The sequence below is a fragment of the Strigops habroptila genome, chromosome 6 (genome assembly GCF_004027225.2).
Source record: "Strigops habroptila isolate Jane chromosome 6, bStrHab1.2.pri, whole genome shotgun sequence".
NCBI classification, from domain to species: domain Eukaryota; kingdom Metazoa; phylum Chordata; class Aves; order Psittaciformes; family Psittacidae; genus Strigops; species Strigops habroptila.
Window position 1 is genome coordinate 27,054,202 of NC_044282.2, and position 24,581 is coordinate 27,078,782.

At 42.3% G+C, this 24,581-nt stretch overlaps 1 protein-coding gene and 1 long non-coding RNA gene across 10 annotated transcripts in view; one reads left to right on the top strand and one right to left on the bottom strand.

Moving 5' to 3' along the window:
• MRAP2 (melanocortin 2 receptor accessory protein 2) overlaps window positions 1-3,246 on the bottom strand; it is a 25,645-nt gene extending 22,399 nt beyond the window's left edge. For 5 of the 9 annotated variants that reach the window (XM_030489767.1, XM_030489762.1, XM_030489766.1 and 2 more), the window contains exon 1: window positions 3,098-3,245. The gene's annotated coding sequence lies outside the window, so the exon portion shown is untranslated. Of the gene's footprint in view, window positions 1-2,693; window positions 2,713-2,942; window positions 3,055-3,097 lie in introns of those variants that run through there. The other 4 variants (XM_030489765.1, XM_030489763.1, XM_030489758.1 and 1 more) reach the window with 3 other exon arrangements.
• LOC115609469 overlaps window positions 1-12,003 on the top strand; it is a 19,551-nt gene extending 7,548 nt beyond the window's left edge. The window contains exon 3 of the long non-coding RNA XR_003991865.1: window positions 11,922-12,003. This is a non-coding gene — a long non-coding RNA (uncharacterized LOC115609469). The remainder of the gene's footprint in view (window positions 1-11,921) is intronic.
• Window positions 12,004-24,581: the final 12,578 nt, after the last annotated feature.

The following is a 24,581-nucleotide window of genomic DNA, read 5'->3' on the forward strand; positions in this document are numbered from 1 at the left end:
GTTGGGTTTTGGGTTTTTTTTTTTTTCTTAAATGTCTCTCGTCTTTTGGATTCCTTGCTAACCCTGAAGTATGTCAATCTGATGCCTTATTCTGAGTAGAGAGAAAGGTAGAAAAGAAAGCCCCTGTGCTTAAACGCAGAGCAGTTCTTCATGGGTTTGCACAGCTCAGAAAATGGACAAGCGCATTCAGGCCTCCTTTTATAACTGTTTTGGCTTTGGCTCAGTGAAAAAAACACCAAAGCACTGAGGCAAACAAGCAGAGCAAAAGCTGAGTACATTTCCCCTCTCCCATTACAAAATAAGACTCTAATCTCCACGTAACATCAATCTGGTCTGAAGTACAGGCCACAGCACACCTCTCACAGCACCTCTTCACTTCTCAGTGGTTCTCCCCACAGAAAGAGTTTTGTTCCTAGTCTACACTAAAGCCAGTGGAAGATAGGCTGGCAGAGATGACATTTAAAATAAAGGTATGACAGACCATTTGTTCAGAGCTGCTCCCATACTTGGGTATCTCACAGCCATGGTTTCACTCTGCTATAATCTCTCAGACACAAAGTAACGCTAGAGCTTTTCAATTTGAAAAGTCAGTTATGGATTACGTTTCCTCAAGAACGAATAAAATAAAATACAAAAAATACAGTTTTTCTTGAAAACTTCCACACTTGAATGACAAATGTTTTCTGAACACTCACAGTTAGCCTACAATACCATGCAGAAATTTTGCCTTAATCAGTTCAGTGAGAATTTCAAACAGTCACTGAAATTGAGCTGTTTGTTATAAATCAAACTGGTTTGGGATCTTTCCAAACCACAACTGTTTTCTTCCTGTCTTTGTATCTAGTTCTTCCCTCCAGTGCTGCTGAAGAAGCAAACAATTTCTTATAGTGCCTCAAATACAAATTTCTTGTCAGGTAAATCAGACAGCAGTACATGACTCACAAGTACACACCTAAATTCCCCAATTCTTAATCCTGACATGTCTCTGCCCTACACCAGGCTATAAACAAGTAACTAGAGACCAAGGAACCATCATTAGAACAGTTCAACCAAGGCCCATTGCAGTAAGTATGCAAAATAAAGCCTTCATTTATTTGTCCTAAGATTTGTACTAAAATTTTGCCAGAAATAGCTTGTATTATTGGTTCAAAGACTAGAAATTTGATTTAATCTGTTGAACAAGCTACAAGAGAATCATCTGTGCTTCACCTTAAAACGTCTTCCACCACTAAGTCTATACGGATGACCAGCAAAAAAATAGGCAATAAATAATTTTGTCCAGCTCTTACTATTTTGGCTTTTTTTTTTTTAGCTTCAACAACAAAACCAAATGATTACCTTGCAAGAGCTTGATTTATTTTATACATTTTTGCTTGCTATTAATACACCCAGATTGTCTCATTATTTTAAGCAAGAATGAAGCCAGACTGTCCTCAGTCAATGTAGAGTTACCATTTCCCTGGCATCTTTCCAGGTATTTACACCTGTGGTAAAAAAACTCTCTCAACTCTGATTAGGAGCCTGAATAGGAAACCACAAATAGACAAGAAAAAACAAGCAGTATTTGAGACTGTTACCTGATTACCTCCAAGCTGAAACCAAAACATCTACTTACTCTACAGCAGTTATGCAAATCTGCATCCCTGTATATACAGCCTCTGGGAAGCCCAAATGAGAGTAACAGGAGCAGAGGGAGCAGCTCCAAAACAGAACAGTAGGCTGGGAAACACACCTGGAAATAGAAGTGCCTCAACATTCATGCAAAAAAACCCCAACCAGCCTTGCAAAAGCAGTTTAAGACAGCATTGTCATTGCTGTCCCATCCCTCTACCAGCTATGCCTGTTGCAGAAGTGGCAAACTAGTGTTGTGCCTATGCTTGCAGTAACTGTCCAGCACCAGGTGCTGGACAGGGCTGATTGATACACCAGGATGAGCAAAGCAAATATCAGGGAACAGAGACTTTTTGGAGGGAAGTTTTGCTGGCTTGTCATCAAGGTGATCATCTCCAATAAAAACAAGGGCAGACAGCTCAGGGGGGAGACCTGAACTGCCTTACCATACCAGTCACCATCAACAGAGCCTGCTCACCAGAGAAAGAGACTGCTAAGATGACGACTGCTAAGGCAAAAGGAAGGGGACTGTGGGAGAAAAGTATAAGAATCAGTAGAAGTCTAGGGAAGAGCACATGGGTGAAAGGAAAGAGGGCAAAACTGAGAACAGGAGAAGTAATTTAAGGCTGCATGAAGGAACTTTCATTCCTTCAGTTTCAAAGCACAAAGGGAGACATCATCTAGAAAACCAACCAACCCCCAACAAATAAACAACCAACATCACAACACACACACACCACAAACTTATCCTGGATTTTTCTTGTTTGTTCTCAAACATTTTAGGTTACATTTTTAAGCTCACTCAAATGCTCAGCAGTCAGAGCAGAACACAACACACTATTTTGGAGGGTTGGGGTGGGGGATGGAGGACTGAAAATAATTTCCAAGCAAGCTATGTGCTTTCCAGCCCTTCTGCTTTAGAATACACACTTGCGCAGCATGAGAAGATATCACTGTTACAAATTAGAAACATGACACAAGCAGGCGGCATTTTCCACATCACCCAAACGCACAGTGCCACCACAAGCCTTTTTCTTTTTAATTATTATAAATCAAATAAAAATTAGAGGGGTACTTCAGACCTCAAGGCTTGCGAAAGTCTACAGGTGTCGGTCTCAAAGCCGCCCGGCCGCCTGCCAGCCGGGCTGAACGGCAGGCACTCGGGGCAGCGGCACCCCACACCGCGCTCCGGGCTCCCCACGCCGCCCAGCCGGGAGCGCACGTCCGCCCGCGGGCTCTACCGCGGGGCAGCGCGGAGCTGGAAAGTCAGCGCAGTCTGTTCCTCCTTCCCTCCCGCCCTCCCCTCGCTCATCCTCCCCTCCGCAGCTCACCCGCACCGGGCGCGTCCAGGTGCCACCCTCGAAGCGCCGCTTCGTCCCGGGAGAAAGGCGCAGCCTCCCAGGACCGCTCCCCCCCGCCGGGACGAGTCAGCGCTGAGGGGGAACCATGCGGATGGAGCCGACAGCGGTAATACCCGCGCTCCTACCTGACCGGGCGGCGGCAACAGCCCCGCCGCGCCGACCGCGCCCTGCCACAGCCAGTGAATCAGCAGCAGCCCTGGAGCCCCAGCCCACCCGGGCTGGCTCGGCTCGGCTCAGCTCAGCTCAGCACGGCACGGCACGGCCCGGCGCGGGCAACGTGATGCTCCCGGGCCAATAGGCAATGCGGGCAGGAGCGGCCCCGCGGGCGGCCGCAGGTGCGGGCAGGGCTCGGAGCCGTGAGGAGAGTCCTCGGGCGTCGAGGGGAGGGGAGGGGAGGGGAGCAGGAAGTGCGGGGCTTCTGATGGGGCAGAGCGCCAGCTGGAGTCACCGCCGTGTGCCACTTGTCGGAGCGCATGGGTCTCGAGGGGACCACTGGTTGTGGAGAGGGAGGAGAGCCGAGCAGTGTGTCATGTCCCGCTGGAAGCGGAGGGACAGCGCACTTGCACACGGGCAAGGGCCCCCATGGGAAGCCACTGGGAGTGGGGGGCAGTGAGGGTTGTGAGAGGTGCTGTCTCAGCTGCCCAGAGGTGGGGAGAAGTGCCTTAAACCCACGGGGATTGTATGGCCTCTTGCACCATTTCCATCCCTATGAGCTGCAGCTTCTTAGAAAGACCTTCACACATAGGTGAAATACGTACCTCACTCTTCTGCTTGCAGTTATTGAAGCATGGGAAATTACAAAATTGTTGACGGTTGGTGGGATTCCTGGAGATCATTTCAGCCAGCTCAGCATGTTGCTCAGGACATGAGTTGGGCCTTCAATTATCTCCAAGGATGGAGACTCCACAACCTCTCTGGGCAACCTGCCCTGGCGTTTGATCACTTCCATTGCAAAAAATTTTTCTCATAGTTAAATGGAAGCTCCTGTTACTTCAATCTGTGCTCATTGTCTCCTGTCCTGTCACTGGACACCACAGAGAAGAATCTCATTCCACCTTCTTTGCTCCCGCCATCAAGTTGTTTACACACATTGCTAAGAGCACCCTGAGTCTTCTCTAGCCTAAGAAATCACAGGTCCCTTAGTCTCTTCTCATGCATCATGGGTTCTAGTCCCTTTGCCATCTTCTTGGCTTTTAATCATTTTCATGGCAGTTAAGTATTGTAATGAATTGTGTTACTTAATTTTACAATCCAGTAATAGGAAATGAGTCTGCTCATTTCCACTGCAATAACCACCCACAAATGTTATAGTGGATCCTTGCTAGTGCTCTGACACTTGTTACCATCAGCCTAGAATCCTAGAATAGTTTAGGTTAGCAAGGACCAACCAAGGTTCCAACCCCTTGCCATGAACAGGGACACCTTCCACTAGATCAGGTTGCTCAAAGCCTTGTCCAGCCTGGCCTTGAACACTGTCAGGGATGGGGCAGCCACAGCTTCTCTGGGCAACCTGTGCCAGTGTCTCACCATCCTCACAGGGAAGAACTTCTTCCTAATATCTAATCTAAGTTCATACCTGTTTGCCTTCTTGCTCTCAAATTCAGGTCATGCACAAGTGAGGGCATCTGCGAAACCACTGGTTTTATGCCTATATCTTTCCAGGCAGGACTGTAGTCTTGGGCAGTGCTGTTTCTCTCCAGCAACAGTCATAAAAGCTATCAATGCCATCATGTGCATGTCAAAAATATAAAACTGGTGCTTATGCATTGTCAGGATTATGAACACAAAAGTGAATAAGCACAATGGCAAGTTGGGAACCTCCCATCTGTTAATTTCACTGCTGTCAAAGAGGTAAAATGACTCAGGCTTTTGTTCTTTTTTCTTAAACTTAAAAAAAAAAAAATAGCAAATTCCCTCAAAAAAGAAGAAGCCTCATTTAGTCAATACCCCACCTCTACCACATCTGTGATTTGTCCTTTAAGGAAAGATTTTAGAGCTTTTGTACCAAACCACAGCTAGACTAATGAAACAGCATTGCAGCATTTTCTCGAGATTTTTAATTTTGTTTCTAACACTTACTATTAGTGAAAATGCAGAACTAATGACTATTCAGTAATAGCAACATGGCTGAGATTGCAGTGAAAGAAATGTTTTCTTTCCTGATGAGATGTGGAACTGCAGGTGCACAAACTCCAAATGTAGATAAGGGTGATGCACAATCTTTTTTCCATTCCTCCTGTCATTTCATTTTCCATCTCTTCATGCACATCATTAGTGTCTCTTCCTCCTAATAGAGACAGCAGTGGGAATTTTTAAAAGGCAAAAGAATTTAGCTGAGGGAAGAGGAAAGGCAGCGTGGGCATTCACATTGTGGCTGACCAGAATGAGGATGGAGCTTCATCTGCAGCAGCTGCCCTCTTAACAGCTCAGCAGCTGCGTCAGGCATCAGCCCAGGGTTTAGTGACAGACAGCTAGAGACCGTATTTACAATTAAAGCACAAATCCTGCAGAAATTCCTTCTACCAGTCCTTCTCACTTGCCAAATCTTTAGATTCATGTGTAGTTAGCAGCTGCCTGGGGGTTAGCATCCATCCTGAAAGCAACAGCAAAGAAAAAACCAAACATCATCTTCACTGTAGCTTAGTTAGAATCGACAAAAAAACATCCTCAAAATGGAACTTCATTACAGTTAAGAGCTTTGCAGTTCTTTCGTATCTGTGTTGGGTTAAACGGAAGGCAACAGAGGGACTTCTCTGCACGACTTACGACAAGTAGGACTATGCTACAAGAGTAAAGTTGTTTGGTTACATTTGTGTGTTAATAAAAATGGTATAAACAAACAAACAAACTGCCACATATTTACTATTTTTCTGTACTATGCTGTCAAAAAAACTTCTTCTCAGGGTTGCAGATCTGCAAACAGGCTGCCCTAGTTGGCTTCCCAGTGCTGCTGATAGACAAATGTACTTACAAATTCGGGGTTTAAAGTTGCCAAAAGATTTATTTTGATTTTCCTACACATTGTTGAGTTCCTCTGTTTGTCATGTTTTGAAAGAAATAGTATTATAGGGAAAGCATATTTTATGTACCTTACAACATGAAATTAGATTAAAACCTGAAACTAAAATATCCATGAACAGAAGGTGAAGTTTTAACAGAAGCCATCCATGCAGGTTAGACACAAATCTACAGATAACAGAAATAAAAAGTGGGTGAGTAATGAACTGGGTTCATATCTCGTAGCCATATCACTTTCACAAGTGATAATTTTTAAGATGGAATTAATACTACGTTGAAATTGCAGGAGAAGAGAACTATGGGGAAACTCCATGTTGCGCAAATGGAATAGCTTCTGAGATACCCTCCTTGCCCACAGTAGCAATGTGGAGAATCCTCCACATTGAAGGAGAATCCTCCTTCCTCTATTGGAGCATCTTTGAGTGCTCTGAAGCTCAACTACTGATAATACTGTTTCATTTCCAATTGGAGCATGAAGCTCTTAGTACCATTTCTGTGTTAAAAAGCAAGTTGTCCCCTGGTATATTCTTATAGTAATTGTGTAATTATAATTAACTGTCTTTGAATAAGGCTCATAGTCCTGAACACTGCATCCCTTTTTTTCCTTTTGGTAACCCATTTCAGTTTTTCATTGAAGGTAGATCAGGCATTATTCCAGCATCAGCCACGTGAGAGGTAAATATCACCTCTCTACTGATCCTGAGTATTCCCCTTTAAACTAAAGTGTAGAGCTGATATAACTCCTTAACAGCAGTTATGTCATATACTGAACTCCTTAACAGCAGTTATGTCATATACTGACAGTTTTGTCCTCAAAAACTTCATCAGAATCATAAATTTCTAGCATACACTCCTTTTTTCTTTATGTATGACCTTTGGTCTGTGTTCCTCTCTCTACAGACTGAATGTTCTGAAGTAGCTTTTAATATTAAAAAACAAACAAAAATATCCAAGTAAGCTTATGCCTATGGAGACTTGCTACTGATAGCTGTTTAAAATATGAAGCAGCACAGATCCCATCTGATATGCGCTTATTGGCATTTTAATGTGATGGATTTTCTTATCTGAACACAGTGCAGATATTACATGTAACTTGCAGAGTTATTCTTCTGAGCCAAACTTGTAATCTAATTTAAAAACAGATTTATAATTATTAGATATACCGTAATTCCCTCAAAACCACTAAGTGATAGTTTGGCTTTGAATAAGCCCATTCCTCTTTTTACTGTCAGTGGATAAAACAAACAGCTCACTCTGACAGCGAGCAGATATCAGTAATAAAATTTTTGGTCAATTGTCCCACCCCCCAACACTTGCAGTTACCTCTCAGTCAATTTTAACTTCTAAAAAGAAAGAATAAATTGCTCACAGTATTTGTAGACTATGCTTCAATTTATTAGATTAATCCTGTGCTTTATGCTCTTTTGCCCACCTGTGGCAAGGTATCTAGGCTGTGCCTATACAGATCCTCTCATCTAGTCCTTTTGTTAATGCATTAGTACAGCACCCCTTTTTCTTGGTATTTGGATCACAGAATAAAATCTTTTCAGCTATCCTGTTTCGCCCTGATTTACAGAGTATCTTTTCTTGTTCCTGGAACAGCTCCTTTTTAATGCGAGGAGTAGCGGGGACAAAATCCTAGGTTTCCAGTTCCTTCTTCTATGAAAAGCAAGGAGAGAGGGACAGGCAGACTTCATTCCAATAAATTCCAGCTATTCTTTTCTAAATATTATGTTGGATATGAGCATCTTCAGTCCAAAAAAACTACTCACGAGTCACAGGCATTACACCCTAGTTTATTTTACAGATTACAAGTCTGTTGTACATTAGCAAAATAATCTGCAGTGCCTGCCAAGCCCAGCATTAATAAGTAAAACCACAGAAATGTGCTCTATGTCACTGAAATTTGATAAGCTACAGCATGTAGTTCAAAGCCTTATCAGAAAGCTGTATTCACCTCCTATATTTGATGAGCCGTGGCAACTGGTGAAAATCATGAGTATGCCTAACTGCCCGAATCAATAGCTCTTCCAGGCTACATATACTTTATTTTACAGACTAAGAAGCAGGTAAAACCTAATTTGCTTTTACTGCATGGATTCGGCTCTGCTGCACAGAGGAGCAGTTCTGCAGTGGAAGCCAAGGCAATTGTGTGAAAGGGAAGGGGGACCCTAAGTTCAGTTCTGCCTTCAGACATGAGGCTCACAAGTGCTCATTGAGCTGCAATTCAAGTGTCCCCGAAGTTGTCTGGAAGGAACTGGCTGCTCTGAGGCTGGCGGAAAGGAAATCTTTCCGCTGAAAGTATCTCAGACTTCCTAGTAAGGCCAGTTTTCTCTGCAGCTCTTCAGTTCTCTTTACTCTTATCCTTCCCTAGGCAGGAGTGACCTGCCTAGCATATTAATACAATTTGCAGATATTGACACTGAAGTTTAGATTGCCACAGGCTTTACTTCACTCACTGCCCTGCTCAGTCCATGTTCTCCCTCTTGTAGCTCAGGTCATATCTCAGGTGGGTCTGAGATTGTCATAGCATGTCAGGTCATAGCTCAGAATGCTCCTGAAGGTGGTGCATTCTCTCCTGCAGGCGATAAACGGGCATGTGCTCAGACAGGTGGAGACTGCAAAGGCAGGACATGAAAATAATTCCTCATTCCCTTAGACATGAGAGAGATGACGTTCAGATATTCATTCTCTGATCCAATACAAAGGCTGTCATCTTATGCTCAACCATTAGAGCAGGTTGTGAAGGTTCAGTTAAGCCTTGAATTTGTAGTATTTTCCCTCCTGCTGGCTCCTCCTTACTAGAGGAGAGAGCACATAACCTATAGCAGGTATCATTCTCTGCCAGAAATGTGTTTGCCTTTAGAAGATTCACAATCACTCGTTCACTGCTGTAGAGATGATCTTGATCAACCAGGGCTGCACCTCTTGAGAAACGGTGTCATTGAACCATCACGCAACTCAGCGTAAAAAATTACTGCAATACTTTCTGTGAGGCAAGAGACAATTTCTCTTATTAGATAAGATTTTCTTAGCAGTGCCCATTGTAATAGGACAAAGGGTAACGGTTTTAAACTAAGAGAGGGGAGATTGAGGCTCGATGTGAAGAAGAAATTCCTTATAATGAGGGTGGCGAAATACTGAAACAGGTTGCCCAGAGAGGTGGTGGATGCGCCATCCCTGGAGACATTCTATTCCAGGCTGGATGTGGTTCTGGGCAACCTGATCTAGTGGAAGATGTCCCTGCTCATTGCAGGAGGGTTGGACTAGATGACTTTTGAAGGTCCCTTCCAACCCAAACTATTCTATGACTCTATAAACCAGTATAATCAGACAGGCAAACTAACATGCACACAGCCCTTCTGTTCTGAAGGAGAAGCTACATCCTCAAAGCTAAGTACAATTTGAATGAGATTTTAATTTAATTTATGTTAGTCTATCAAATGGTTTGAAAGAAAAGGTGGCTGATACTTGTAGTGCAGAGATGATACTAGAAAGACAGAAGGCTGTAAGGTTGACAGCTCCAAAGAAAGAGGAGCAGTTTACCTCTTACAGAGTGGATCTGCATGGGGTAGGTGGAGGCAGTACATACCACAGAACCAGCTTACTTTTCAGTCTCTACAGTTACGAACTACACTTGGTTCTTCTGGTTAAGGTAAATACCTTGAGGGTCATGAGAGAGGTGAAAACAGCACTTCTCTGAAAAAATGCTGACAGTATGACAGTAAGCAGATGATTGTTGCACAGTAGCAGTTTGGTTCCTTCAAAATTCATAAACCAACACACCCACTTCAACAAAACCAGAACTGTCCAATGTAATCAGCACAGATACTGGACATTCACCCTAACAACAAGATTCAAGAAAGATGTTCCTCTAGGGTAACGTGTGACATTTTGGGGGAACCCCTTAAATAGAGCTTACTATATATTATAAAAACAAATCCTGTTTATGGTACATGCACAGTTGTCACAAAGCACCAATACTGTGGGTGTAGGGAAGAAATGTGCAATCAAGAATGAATCACCATCTACAGTGAAAGAAAAGATCCTTGGTGGGAACGAATTACCTCCTTCCCTCAAAGTGATCAATAGAGACTCCTAAAATTTTAAATTGCCATTTCTGTTAGGCACTTAAAATTCCAAACACAGCTTTAGAACTCATATCTCATTTAATCTCCAACAAAAATTTTGCTCTTTAATGGGTTTGCTGTTTTAAAAAATTCATTTGTAATCCTCAGTTGGTATAAACCCACATCTCACTGAAGTCTGCATGTAACATGCTGGCTTTTAGCCACCTTCAGCTTTGAAAAGTTTCCTTTGATAAAACTAGATACACCTCCACTATGATAATTTTTTTTTTTTAGTGTCTAATCTTTCTAAGTCATTTTTCTTCAAAGAAATAATCTTTCTGCTTGGACTAGGATAGAGCTTAGAAATAGCTATTAGTATTTCAGTAAGTGCTGTTTGAATAGCAAAGTACTTTTCATCTGGAGGCCTCAGACTTTTGGCCAGCTTCAAATCTAACTCTTGAGTTCAACAGAGTGTGTTTAGGCTGCCTACTGTGTCAGAGAAAATGCCACATGCTGTTTTATGTTCTGCTTGGTGAGAACTAAAGTGCTCCAGTGGTTAAACAATCTCAGCAGATGGAGAGTATGGAGAACAAGGATGATCAATACAGAAATCCTGCTGGCCAGCACAAGGACAGGAGGTCAGAACTTGTTACAAGCAACTAAGTGAGGAGTGTTAATTCCTGCTCCTTTGAATGAGGCTGCTCCCATCATAGAGGGCTTGCTAGCAAATTGAAAAGGCTGAATTTGCTAACCTGCAGGCCTTTCTTCACTGAGGGTTTGGCACTTGGACTATCCAACAGTTCAAAGATTGCTTCACTGTATGGAAGGGTTTTGCCCTGCAGCACTGTGCTCTGAAGCACAGCCTTGCTTCAGTGAAATTTTCTTGCATTAGAGGCTATACAAGCACAAAATTTTTAAGTCTGTACTCCATAGGAGCTTTTGTATCCATCCAAGATCTTGCTTTGCTAAGGAAAAAAACACCTCTCTTCAGCTCACTTAGGTCAAAATCTCAGTCCAGTGACTGCTGGACCAAATACAAGCAATACCGTGTTTCCCAGTCACAGGATCATGAGATTCTCACTGGCAACTTGTTCTCAAATGGAACTTGATGGGACAGGAGAGTGGAGGACAGAGGTGGGTGCCACCAGGTTTGAGCACCATTCAGCCCCCTGTGTACTCAGCATAAACACATGCATAACCATTCCCAAGAAAGAGTAAAACAAAAACTGCCACAAGAACACACTGTATTCAAGTATATGGTTTAGAAAGCTAAGCTAAAAGTTGAATACCAGGTACATTTAAACCGTCAAATATGAAAAAACCCTTCAGAGACAGTGGGCCTGTTACGCCAGTTTTTGTGCTAGAGTGGCCTTTAAAGAGGGAGTGAAGTTCAAACAGCTCAATAATATAAATAATAGGCAGCTTTATGGAATCATACTATACACCTCATAACAAAACTAACAGAACTTATCTGTATTCATCTAAAGAAAGTAAGATTTTAGCTTCTAAAAAGAACATAACAGTCGTAAATTTGCATCAGCTTGACATGGATATAACTGTGAAACAATTCTTAGTACTGGTTTTATGATTAGTGTGGGTGGAAGTGATATGCCTGAAGTCTCCTCATGAGAGATGTAATTAATGCTGAGGTGCTTCTCTCCAAAAAGAGCTGATTATTAACTTCTTGCCACTTTTTCATATCTTCAAGCAGAGTAGATTTTGGATTTCATGGAGCAAATGAAAACAAACCAGATAATATCCTTACATCTTTCTTATAACTCCAAGTTCCTGATAAGCAAGTTATCATCTTTTAATAAGCCCATTATGATAACAAAAAGTGATTGATGTCCTCTTGCCACAGGAAGTCGGGAGAATAAAACTCCTTAATACCGATGTAAGATTAAGGAGCAGGCATTATTTATTATGGCACCAGATGCGCAGGGGATTGCTCTGCCTAACACGCATACCTATTCTTACAGGTTTCTTGCTTATAAGCATTCATCTCATACATATTGTAATTTCTTCCCAGAACTAATTAACATGGGTTCCTACCCACTAGAGCATTTTGGGTGAGGGTCCCAAGGTGGTCATACCTTTGTTGACCTTCGGCTGAACTTCCCTCATTGTCTTCCTTTTATGGTCTTAGGTTGGCTTCTCTTCTGACTTTGTGAGGAATGGTTCCCAGTTCAGTGAGCTGGATAGGCAAAGAATGTTCTTCACCCTTTGTCTTGTTCCTTCTTGACATATATATGGTTTTGTTTAGTTAAAGTTCAACTTGGTGGTTTGCTTCAGCTAACAAGCAGTAAAACAAGTCCTCTGCTATCCCTCTGAGCTTGTAGAGTACAACAGCCAGAAAGAAAAGCTTGGCATACAAGAAAAGAGAGTTAAGAAACATCAGATATAGTTCAAGAACACCAGTTCTAAATTTCCTGTGGGTTTTGCGTTTGGGGTTGTTTTTTGTTTTTTTTTTAACATAGGCCTTGGCAGTAGCTCCAGATATTGAAGTTTCATTGTAGGAAGCTTAGTACAAGTCCATACAGTGGGGGAGGCCCCGTCCTGAAGCATACAGAGGTTAAATGGGAGAGGGGGGGTGTTATAGCAAGATGCCCAGAGAATTGTGAAGCCCAAAGTAGAAAAATATAATTACACTTTGTGTCCAGGAGGCACCCCACATGTGAATCCCAAGGGGGAAGTATAAAAATGCACTAGTAAGTTTGTTCCCAAATCTTAGCTTGTGAGCTTGATTTAACCTTCCATCATTTGCAGTGAGAAAGTAAACCCTGGTGAATTGCTGATGAATGTATCCTGTCACTGTGCTACATTGATTGGTTTCAGCTGGTATCAAATATTTCTGTGACTTTCCAGGAGAAAAAAACAAGTCAAATATAGGAATACAGTACATTTAAACTTCATTTTCTTCTGTCTTTACAGAAGCAACAAGGGCACAAAAGCAAGGTGTGTTGGGAGAACATAAGGCCAGAGATACCAGCACAACCACATGGTTAAGAGCACTTCTCTCAAATTTTGGGTGCAGACAGGCCATCTTTTCTTTCACTCTTCTAAACGACGACACACAAAGCTGTCTGCTGCAAGCCAAGCCCAATGCTTCAGGAAGGCTGACTGTGTCAAACCTGACACCACCAACCTTTATGCTCCAAGCCTGAAGTGTAGCCTCACGCTCACTTCAGAGTCTCCCTGGACCATGAAAGCTTTGTCTAGCCTCTCAAATGCTCCCTCGAAATTTTACTGCCAACATGTTGTGGGTTAGCCCTGGTAACTCAGGCAGCTGAGTCCCACACAGCTACTCCCTCCCTCCCTCCCAGTGGGATAGGAGAGAAAATGGAAAGAGTAAAAGTGAGAAAAAACATGAGTTGAGATAAAGACTGTTTAACAGGGAAAGCAAAAGCTGCAAACCTGAGTGAGGCAAAACGAGGAATTCATTCACTACTTCCCATCAGGAGGCAGATGTTCAGCCATTTCCAAGAGAGCAGAGCTTCATCACGTGTAATGGTTACTTGGGAAGACAAACATCGTAACTCTCAACGTTGCCCCCTTCCTTCTTCTTCCCCCAGCATTATATGATGAGCATGACGTCATGTGCTATGGAATATCCCTTGGGTCATTGGGATCAGTGTGCCCCAGCTCTTTCCCCTCCCAACTTCTTGTGCATCACCAGCCTACTGGCTGCCAGGGCAGCGTGAGAAGCAGCAAAGGCCCTAACGCTGTGTGAGCACTGCTAAGCAACAGCTAAAACATCCCTGTGTTATCAACACTGTTTCCAGCACAAATCAAAAATATAGAATAGGAGCTTCTATGAAAAAAATTAACTCTATCCCAGTCAATATCAGTATGCATGAGAGAAGATTAGGCCAGTTAAATACATGTCCGCGCATTTTTTGCATGCAAAAAGACTGTATTCTGCCTGCTCACTAAGCCAACTAGAAGTTATTTGACCATGATAGTATTATCAGTGACCATGAGCTAGTATCTCTTAAGAACTACATAGATACAGCTTAACAGAGCAGTTCACATGCAGTCTGTAGATAATGTCTCTATCAGTAAGAAGATATAGATGAAGATCCATGTCTTAGATTGCAAGAGCAGAGACTTTTCGCAGTTCTGAAGACATCTCCAGGCATTATCTGTATTTGACAAGGGTTCAGCCAGTTATCCACCAAAATGCTCATGAACTAAGACTTGATTTGAACTTACGCTCTTCACTCGAGTCTTTTGACATACATATATAACTTTGGGAATACTCTTTTCAAACCTTGCATTTAGTATCAGTAAAGAAACAAACATGGTGGCTGAACAAGCCACAACAGTACTAGCTAGTACTGAAAATTACAGGAGTGGTGGCACAAAGTATTTTTGTGGCTAAGAAGCTGAACTGAAGGTGTCCAACACTAATGAATGACACTGGGAAGAATTTATATCATTAAAACTATTCATAAGCAAAATAATAGACAACAGCCAAAAAGGATGGAGGATAGATTGCTAAAGACAGGAAGTACAATGTGTATTTTGTTTTGTTGCTGAGCATGGCATTATATGGCATGGAATATCTCTTTGGTTAGTCCAGGTCATCTGCCTGGTTGTGTCCCCTCCCCACCTCCAATCTATTCACGGATGAGGGGGATATGCAGAGTGAGAAACCAAGGCCTTGAGGCTGTGCAAACACTGTTCAGCAATAGCTAAAACATTAGTGTGTTATTAACACTGTTTTGGTCACAAATCCAAACCAAAGCATTGTACGAGTTGCTATGAAGAAGTCCATTCCATCCAGACTCAGCACACCATCCAAGATGAATGTTACTTTGAGGTGTCCATGTTGGAAACATGCTGTTTAACATTAGGCTTCCAGAAGAGCATCCATGCCAGGCCTGTTCAGCTCACCACAATCCACACTCTGTCTCTCACATCTGTTTCCCCATTACATCTTAACAAGAACAGAAGAAGACAACAAAATTCTGAAGTAAATGTGAAACTTATTTTTTGAAGCATAGAGCTATCTAAGTTTCTGAAACATTGGTATGATCTCAGCAAGCGCTAATACTTCTGTATTCTGGAAGGGGTTAATGTAAATCCTATGTTTAGGCAACTAGTTGACCGGTTGATCTAGGCTTACCCTACAGAGAAAGGGGAAGGAAAGATCAGACTTATTGCCTAGTGGAAACATGTCTGTCTGCAGTTAGGTGAAACATACTCTGTAGGCATCCTTTCCCATCCTTCTCCCATGACTACAGGCAGTGGTGAGCTGAACACTCTAGGCTTGGCTTCTGGACAACTAAGGAAGATGAATGATGCCTCTCACCTTTCTGTCACCTCCAGCTACATATAAAATAGAATACCTTTCCCTTCTTTGATGTTTTTGCTTGAAGGCAGATCGACAGTGGCAATTACTGGGAAAAAAACCAGATGCATGGATGGGAGAAATCGCATTTCCTACAACATACAAACGATGAGGATTGCCCCATTTTTGGGGCACTCGTAATCAGAAGCTGAAAGAAAACCTCAGGCTCACACACTGTGTGATAGCAAGCAGATTACATTGCTATGCACCTGATGAAGAAGTGTTTAAATTCAAATCTCACCCTTCCAGAAGGGAAGACTAATACTAAATTTAGTTTTGGATAAGCCTTTTTTTTTTTACCTTCTGCCATACACTTAAAAAGCAACAGAGTATGTTGTACAGCTTACAATTTTCCCATCCCAAAGAGAGGGAGAATTTTTCTTCAGGTGTGATGTAAAGAGTAAAAAGCAGTGATTCTGTTAAATCATTGCTTTATTAGAACAAAAGCATCCTTTTTACCTATCCATCAATGCCAAATTTAACTCACAGATATTTAAATCTTACAGTTTGGGCTTTTCTGCTAGTAGATTCGTACACAAAGATTTTTCTATCCGATTTAAGATCAAACAGCAACTGTCCACTCATCTACTTGCTGAATATGATCATTTACCAACCAAGCTAATGGGCAGTGTCTAGGAACTGCCTAATGTTTAGCAATGGAAGATTTACAAGTGTTAGCTGTCAGAAATAACTACAGAATACAAATGACAGTAAATAAGTCTTGAAGATGTTAAAGCCAGCTGGTTGTGTGTATCCTGGCACATTTTCTCTGCTTCAGCCTTTTCTCGCCCACATCCCATCTACTTGTCCAGACTGGTCTGTTCTGCACTTACCCTTTTCACTTGGAGAAGATTGTTAATAGTATAGCTGGGAAGGGAACATGGAAATCAGAAACAATAGCAGTAAGATTCAGAAAAACCCTGATGATTGAAGATCTACCCCAAAATTAAGGTTCACCTTGCCACTAAAGGCTCACAGAACAGTTAGATCCAGGTCAGCTAGACTCAGTAAAAACACTTTCAATAGTCGATGCTATAGGGCAATGATCACTTTGGAAAAAACATCTTGTCTTGAAAGAGGACACTAAAAAAAAGCTAGAAGGAAACTTCTTGACAATGTCACTCTTCAGCAGCAACCTACCACACTGTGGATTACAAAAGCCTCATGCTGCATAGCAGATAAAATAACAATTTAAAAATAAATATCGAGGTGGTATTTCTCGAATAGAACTAATGGCAATACCAGCCAAGTAATTTTGTTTACCAGATGTTTCAGAGAGTGACTTGCATAGACAGTGAGGATATGTGCATAGTGTCAGAGATAACGCTTCAGTGGCAGGTTGTAGGAGCAAAAAGCAGCATAAACACAGACTTGAGACATTTGTCCTATTTTGTTAAGTACCTTACCAAGAGTGTAAGAGAGACACAGAGTAACTGGAATAAAAATAAGTCAGTTTTCAAGGAGGTTTAACCACAGGGCAGAATAAAGATGCTTTGGGTCTAGTGCCTTGCAGAGACACAGAGGCCAATGATCAATTGTAGGCAGGCAGGCAGGATACACAAGATGCTCATCTCAGACTTCCAGGCCCTTTGAACAAATCAGTTTCTTGGCAGCGGCAATAAAATAAAATATCCAAGAATAGATCTGAAGGGAAGATGGAACATATTACATAAAGAAATCCTCCATCTCTCAGCCCAAACATGCCCTACCAGTGGCTATGGCCCTAGACTGCCTGCTGCCACTGCTCCAGAAAAACATAGTTTAATACAATCTCAGAGACTCCACTTTAGAAGATGATGTACACAGAGCCTGTTTTCTGCAAATACTGTATGTACATTCAGATCCCTGCACTTACCTGCAAGAAAAGCTGAAATGAAGGCCCCGCACCCACGTCTTCGCAGTGTTCACATAAACGAGTATGTGTATGCTTTTGCAGTGCTCCTTGGGATGAAATAAATCACTTGCCACCAAAGAAATGAATTTGTCTTAAGAAGTCTGCACTTCCTAAATAATGGGACTGCTCGTAATAGTTAGCTCCTTTTCTTCCATGAGATAAAGGACTTGAATTACACAATCCTGACAGTGTCTGTGGTAATTATACCTCTGCAGTACAGAACAGATTATTTTCACAGACAAGGTAGTTTTTATTAAAAAGCAGTTTTGGGATTTGTTTTCAACAGAAACCTAGACTTGAAAAAAACCGCCATGATTACAAGAGAAGCAGGGGAAATCTGAAACACATCATCAATTCAATTAAATTCTATCATGCCGAATGTACTTTTGCCCAATGTGAAGAGGGGAAGGAGAAGACATACGTTTACTGCTCATGATCATCAAGGATCCCCTGCAGGCCCAGATGATGGAGAATATACACTCGGGGCCTGACCTCGGGTGCATGCAAACCAAAGTGAAAAAGAAGGTAATGTTTTGCACCTTGGCATCACCCCTGGATTTCTGCAGGAACATTACAGAATTTCATGCTGTTTTCATTTTCTTTTTTCAAACACTTCTTAGAGCATCACATTCCCATCTCTGAACACCCTTGTGAACATGTCAGTAAAATAACACCCCCTGGTCGAAACATTTATATTTAGCTCAGCTCTTTTCTCTGGGTTTTTAGCTTGGCATTTTTTCAAGCAATGCTCTGAGGCACTCTGTAATAGAGGATTGTGTCAAGTTCATGTCGTCCTCATCACCTTATTTCTCTATTATGCTACTTCTCTCCACTGAAGTTTGAGGTGGGGGAGGAGGAGAGAAGGAACAGTGTTTGCTGCCCTTCACCTCCACCAAGACATGAAATCATCCTGGGCTAGTAATAAGACAGTAGGCACCATTTTCAAGTCCACATTTTTGTAAGTGACAGATACTGAAGAGCTCAGATCAACTTCAAATAAGCTCTCATTGTTGTTTCATTCTAGTTTTAACTACCATCCAGGCTGGGTAGTACATTCAGTCCCAGCACAGACATCTATGAAGTCAATTGCATTCCTCCAAAAAACATTCACCAAGTTAGTGTGCCTAGCAGGAAATGAGCCAGGTGATGATCCCATAGATACACATAGATGCACAGTCCCTCTCAAACAGGCACTAAATGAGGGAACATTGTGTCCACTAAGGAGTGACAACCATGATGCCGCAGTTGAACATAGCTCTCCACATCTAAGCCAGCACAGTCCCAGGACAGAAGCCACGCTTGGACTATTTCAAGGTCACAGGTTAGTCACTGCTGCCCAACAGTGCAGTGGCCAGGACTGCTTTGAGAAGCAGGACATGCCGATCCTGTCCCTTCACAAGCAGAAGGGACTGGAGGTCTCCTGCATTTAAGGATGTGGACCTGCTCCCTAGTGTCTAATAGGTTTCTTACCCCAAAGAATGAGTGTTTCTCAAACTAAGCAGTTCCACAAGTACTAGGGTAGACACTGCGAGACATTACCTAGAGGTAGGGTTTTTTTCCAGTGCCTAGGAGTTCACATTCTAGTTGCTGCTGCCACCGCTCCTAAAACTATTTTCATCATTTTGTAACACACAAACCTGAGTGGGAAAGAAAAGTTCACTCACTAAACTTTATGATCAAGAGCATATTTTAGTTCCAAAAAATGGATGACTAGTGGACAAAGAAGGAGGCTAAGCTCAGTTTGCTCTTCCAAGAGTCTGAAACCAAAGCATCTGCTGAGGTACACAACACATAGGCTGCATCCCTATTTGTCAGGATCATCCCTTTTGGAAAACAGTGCCAAAGAAGAAGTGTGGGCTAGCCTTTTATCTTCCATCATACAGAGCAGTAAGTACAACAGCTGCTCTACAAGTCTTGAGTAATGCTTATTTCAAGCAGAAACAGGACAGGCAGCTTTGCTGAACAATAGTGTTAACTGCTCTTTGGGCTAACAGAAGCAGCCTTTAACAAACTAGGGGGAAGGTCTTCTCTACTACAGGGCTGTCTTTGAGGACCCTCTTCCCAAGAGACTACATACCTTTCTACTTAAATCTTTGCCAGGGGCATGGTTCCTCAGATGTTTGCTTATGTTCACTGGCAGAACACAGGTCCACCCAGCATGCCTAGTGGATGCAGAAGCAGGCTAAGCCAACTGGACCCTGCACACTGTCAGAGGGCTTTTACATTCTTGGCATCCTGACAGAGCTCCCCAGTACCTCCTCGGCAAGGGATGGCCAGCAGTTTTCCGTTCGTGAGGAACAAGTAGACAATTTGATGAGGGAAGTATGGGAAGAGTTAATTAAGCATCTTAATTAAGCCAAATTCTCAACCTAGCTTTAAATCTGAGACATGAGCAGAAGGCCAGGACTGAAGATGAAAGAGGCATATACTGCTGATGTTGTGGCCTCACAAAACAGCAAGGTCAGAAAACCCCATCAGAGGAGGGACAACCCTTGCATCCTAGACTCAGTGTGCGCTGAGCTGAATGTGTAGAGCCTCAGCCTAAACAGCTAAGGGACTTTCTGCAGTTGCAGGATCAGACACCTCCAATGCACAATGGGAAAGGAGAAACCCCTGTGCCTCAGGGATGGATTTATCTTGCACGAGGCACATGCTCATCTGTCAGGCAGGATGCATTAAGAGATACTCCCAGAAAACCCCTCTTTTCTGGGTCTTGGTCTGTCAGCTCCATTTTCTACTGTCCAGGTTACATGAGCATTCTAATACACAATTCAGAAGCATTGTTACTGTGCTTAGAAGTAATTAACTCTTTATAGCTTTACCAAGAGGAGATTCCACTGCATAAAAAAAATTTATTTTATCATTGTTTATTGAGCAAAAAAATCACTGTCTTTGGATTTCACTGTACACAGCTTTAAAGGATAGAAATTCTGAACTTGCCTCATACTCTCCTGAGTATATAAAATTTATTTGCAAACACTAGCACAATACCAGTCTATTTTAAAAAGGAAATAAAAGCAAACACACTTCCACTAAGGAAGCCAGCTAGACTGCTAAACTGCTGTATGCCATTAGCAATACATCTGTGTGTGAAATACAGACAAAATTGTATTCTGTGCCTATTTCTGTAGGATATTGCCCACCTGAGACATATTCTGGTCCTGTCAGTGTCCTGTTTTATTAAACATGACATTCTTCTGCTGGCTTTATTCCCGGTGAGGGGAATCTGAACTAAGTGTTCCAAACCACCCATGGCATGGTCCAGCTATTTTCTTTCTTATGCTGAACAGCACTTTCATTACTATGGTAACTATCCAGTTGTTACAGGATTAGGGTAGCAAATCACTTTTGGTAATTACTTCTTAATTTCCTCAAATCCAAGGAAAATCTTGCTTATACTGCTATATCCACCAGTGTTCTGGGAGCATAGACGTTCACTAGTTACTGAACTCTATACAGCCATGCCAGCAAAAGGGAAAAACAACTTTGCAACTGGCAAGAAACCCACATCCCATGCTGCCAAGGGGACCTCTGCCATACGCAGAGGCAAGTCTACGTGTGTTTTCCAGGCTAGTGGCATAAGCTCGGTTTCAGGTTTGGAGTACAGAAACTGAGAATCAAAGCCAGACACCTTAAAAAAACCCCTCTGGTGCATACAGCTTGCCCGTCAGATCAGGACACCTCACTGTCTTGCTCTGATATACCATTTGGCTTTTTAATAGATTAACTGTTCTAGCACAATCCAAGATATCCATCAGTCTCAGTTTATGGCTTCTGGTGTAACAACTACAGTTCGATGACACCATGAAACCAATCACTATGACTCAGCACAGACAAAACCAGGAGCATTAAATCTGCTGCCCAATTTTGCTGGAGGATATGTTGGGGTATCAAAGCAGAGTTCACTGTCAGTTCTCTCAATGGCAACTGATGGGCTGATGAAGATGAAACAGTTGTCTTTGTAGTACTAGTAGTGATTAAAGGTTAATAATTAATGAAAATGTATTTCAAGCAGTTCTGTTATTTTTAATCATCCTTAGCTTGCAGTATAAAAAAACCATTATTTTTTCTGTTACCTTGATAACTAGACAAAATTAGAATTTCTAATGGAAAAATAAGAAATAGTGCACAAGATTCATGGGCTTTTTTCACTTCTGACAAAGGATGAAAAGAGAAATGAGCCGTACTCAATTTTTCTTTGCAGTCACTTTGAAGTGGTCATAGTAATAATCAGGAAGACACTACACAAAAGATCAGTCTCTACTTACAAGCTTTGTTGCCAGGTCTTTATTAGTTATGAATGTTTAAGAAATTATTTCCAAAGCAATTCTTGTCTGAGCTGGGAAAAGCTCTTTAGTAGTTATAGTCACATGGACACATTTTATTACAAAATTATTCTTATTTACCAAGAGAATGCCAGGGAACACTACACAGATTTAAGTGTTTACCAAGATTATTACATCTTCATTACAAGGCCTTATCAAGAGAGATTGGTAAATCTCTCCCTTACATAGGTAAGACACCATATTCTTACATCCTCAACATATGCTAAACAGTTGTGGGTTTTATTTATTTAATCTTAACAAGGTGAGGTTTGCTGGGAGATGCTATTTCTTCTCTTGGACAAACCAAGATAGGGAAAAAGCCAGGAGGGCACACCAGCTTTATGTTTGAAACAGGAAAAGACGACTTCAAGCTGAAATTTGAGATGGTTGATCTGAGATTAACTGATTCTGTTCAGAAGTTACTCAGCTTAAGGGGGAAGGAAATAGAGCAGCGTGGAGCAGAGGAGAGTGCTGCCAAGGGAAGCGGTGAGCACAGCGTTAGTCACAGGGGAGAGAGACACACACAAGTCATTAGTGCCATGGAGCATATGAGCTGTGTTCATGTGTATGAGGTGGTTGGAGCCATTAAATTAGAGGGAGTGGGTGCAGAGAGGCATTTTGAGACAACAATACTGAAGAGTTAAGCTAAGATAGAGATTAGTCTCACTGGACAAAGTGATGCTTAAGCAACAAGTCTGAAAAACCATTCACCAAACATCCTGTATAAGCAGAAACTGGCATATTACCAGTACAGAATTCCTTCCTTGCCCTTACTCACTGATCTTTTATGGTTCTGCAGAATGCCATTGCAAAGGCCTGATCAAAGGCCCTCTTGAATGGAGTTTTTGAGAGGCTACATCTCAAATATAAATAAACTCTTTCCGTGCAAGCTAAAGCTCAGAGAAGATCCTAGCTGCTATCAGTGTAGTGCTACTGTCCTGCAAAAAGAAGAGAAGCAAGGTAAACAATTTCGTTCTGAAAGGGAATAGTTACAACTCCAAAACCATGGTGGACTGCCCAGCCTGCCTCCTCGCACACACAGTGCATAAAGCCCTTTCAGCAGCTTTTGCCTACTCCAATTGGGTTTAGCCAGTTAAGAGGATTCAGTCCTGTATATGCAAGGAGACAAGAAAACCTACTGAAATTCCCCAGATTTTGTCACTTTATAATAGGTAAACAGTGTAATTTGTAAAACATGTCTCAAATTGTCCTTGTGAGAGTCTAGGAGATGAATTCAAAAGGCAACCAAAACTCATTGCTCCACATTTAAAACAACCAATTTTTCTTCACACCTAATAAGGTCTTGGAGGCTGCTTGCATCATCAACCAAGGGAGATGTGAGAACAAGCTCACTTCACTTGTCAAAGTGGAAGATCAAAGGGGAAGATCAAAATTACATGACTGAAAATCCAATTAGTCTGCTCTTTTGGAGGAATAAGTGGTTTGCCTAAACCAGAGCATATGGTGGGCCAAACAGCTGCTCTGCAAACTGGCCCTCTGCAGGAGCTGGCACATTCACAGTGTTCTCCAGTATGCATCAGTCCATAGCCTCTGAGATCTGCGAGACGAGCCCCACGCTTCTCCTAGCACAACTGACATCAGTAGATGCAAGAGGAGGTGCAAGGTTTGTAAAGCATTTTAGCAGGGTCCATCTTTACTGTATTCACAAAGTCCCAAGTTAGTGGAGTACCAGCCCTACAGCACCAGTACCCGTCACAGCAAGAATCTGAACAGAGTCAAAGCAGCCTCCACAGACCTGCGTGGTTTCCAGGATGAAAGCTTGAGAGGGCTGGTCAATAACACAAAACCGCTACTGCTACCACCAATAATAATAATGATAAGGGAAATAACAAGGGGAGAGGATGCAATTGCTTACCACCCACCGACTGATACCCAGCCCAACTCAAGCAGTGATCTGGGCCTTCCAAGTAACTCCCCCCAGTTTCTACACTGGGCATGATGTGCTGCGGTATGGAATACCCCGTTGGCTAGTTTGGGTCAGGTGTCCTGACCCAGCTGTTTCTCAAGAAGATGACACAGCAGTAATTCAGCATGTAAATGCTGTGGCTTTGCTGGCAAATTTTCTATGCTTTGTGAGAAAAAAACAGCAGGGAAGATACTGAATCATTAAGCTTGTTTCACTAGTTTCAAAATATGCAGAGGACTATGCAGGGCATATACGCCCTACTACACAGGAAATATGTTATTCAAGATCTTAATGTTCAGTATTCTTCACATGAAAATCCCACAGGATTTTCTACACCAAAAAACCACCATTGTTCATTTAGCAAATGTACTGAAGTCCTGTTAATAGACTTACTTGTCCTAGGAGGAATGGTATAGAATCTTGAAGGGACAGTAGATGGATTTAAGATGGTTATTTAAACACTTTCTTGGACTTAAACATGCTGCTATATAGAATCTACTGCCATTTCATTCATTCCTCTTGTTCACTGGCTAAGGGCAGAGGGGAGGTGAAGACCACCTTGCTTAAAACTCACAGTGATTGTGGCATTTAGGAGCAAACACTGCTGCTTCAAATGGTCTGAGCTATCAGAGGTGTGAGATGTGCTTTTGAACAGTGGTTCAGCCTGCTGCAGAGGTAGGAGGTAGCTCTTCCTTGAGGCACTCATGGCAACTGGTAAAGATGGTGGGCACTTTGTGCCTCTTAGAGCTAGCTTTCCTGCCCCTGCACTTAGGTACCTACCTTCAAGTTCCTAATTTTTAGAAATCTTGCCCCAAAAATTTAATGCAGTTACATTTTATGTACCCTCCTTTCTCTCTCTCCTCCCAGTGGTCTAAGAGCATCTGTGGAGGCCTTTCATCATTTAGAGTGTCAACAACTGTATGGACCAGTCAACCCAGTAAAGGCTTTTTCTCATTTTATAGTGCATAGAAGACTCTAGATTATAATCTTCCTGGCTGTAATTTCTTTGCTTTCATCTCCCA